This window comes from Limulus polyphemus, unplaced genomic scaffold, assembly GCF_000517525.1.
Source record: "Limulus polyphemus unplaced genomic scaffold, Limulus_polyphemus-2.1.2 Scaffold3790, whole genome shotgun sequence".
NCBI lineage: Eukaryota > Metazoa > Arthropoda > Merostomata > Xiphosura > Limulidae > Limulus > Limulus polyphemus.
The window spans coordinates 57,582-58,987 of record NW_013669400.1 but is presented as its reverse complement, the minus strand read 5'-3'; positions in this window follow the sequence as shown (position 1 = coordinate 58,987).

The following is a 1,406-nucleotide window of genomic DNA, read 5'->3' as shown; positions in this document are numbered from 1 at the left end:
GTGAGTCGAGCGCCTTATCCACCTGGCCATGCCGGGCACGCACACGAGAGTGACCACGAAAGAAAACAAAATTTATAGAAACTACATTTGTTTACACACGACGGTATAAACAACGTATGATTAGAGTGAAACTATACAGAAAGATAATTCAGGAGAGGGAAAAGTAGAGGAAGAAACACACAAAAAAACAACAATATAGAATGAACAACGTCCAGTAAAACTACACTCGTGTTCAGTCGATAGACCTACATAAACGACTACCAGGACTCTAATGAATACTTTATATACGGTAATTTCTTCCTGTTCGTCCAGAATAAAATAACCTCTAATAACACAGTATTCGAAACACCCTCTGCCTCGCGGGGCTGCGATTTCGAGGTAGGTTAGTATTTTGTGGCTAGAGCCTTTAATCACGTCCTTAGTAAGGATAGGCACATTCGAGCTGATGAGCGGATTTTGATAGTAAAATTTTGCTTCAATTGACTCATGTTTCCCACATGTAGCGATTAAAAAGTTAGTCTTAGATATCTACAAGAAGCGGCTAGATAGATAAACGATTATGCTAGTAAGAGAATCACGAGTTTTTGCAATATTTCTTCAACTGTGCGATATTATTGGATTTATTGTGGGTTTCAAAAACAAGAATAAAGAACTCCTTATCAGGATTAAAAATTAATAATGACGAAAGGGCGATATTTCAAAGCTTTTTTAATTCAGAACAATGACCCTATTTTGAACCTAACAGCACCCAAAACAACAATGCAAACACCACACGCAGAGGGCGATTTTTAAAGTTTTTAATGCAGAACAAGTTAGGCCTTAAAGTAGGCCTAATTGTAATCGTCTTCTTGCGACCACACATGGGTTCACCACCCATAGTTTGGGAAAGGCCAGTTTCGGTTATTACGGGGAAACGGGTTTTTCTTCTTCACAGTGCGAGACCCTTTATTGAAGTTTAGGTTATAAGTCACCTATTTGAATACTTAATATACTTGTCAATAACTAATATCGTTACGGTACTCTCTGAGTCACGTAAAATGTAAAATTAGCCCAATCTATGACTAAAAGTTAAATGATAATTTAAAAACCTGGTTTGCTTCCTGTGATTCCAACATTATTAAAACTTTAGGTTTAATACAACTATAATTTATAGGGTCAATGTCACCCCATGACTAGTTATCTACATAGTGTATGAACCTTGACTTTTGACCCTATATGATCTCAAACTTCTCAACTGTTATTTAGATATTAAAGACAACCAGTACATCTAGCTTTATTCCTTTAACCTTTAAATAAAGTAAGAAATACAGAAATTGTATTTAAGTTATCATAAAACTGAATTGTGTGAAAAATACGGGTCTTCTGCTTAAAATTGTGAAACTATTACGAGTATGTAAAATTTGGGG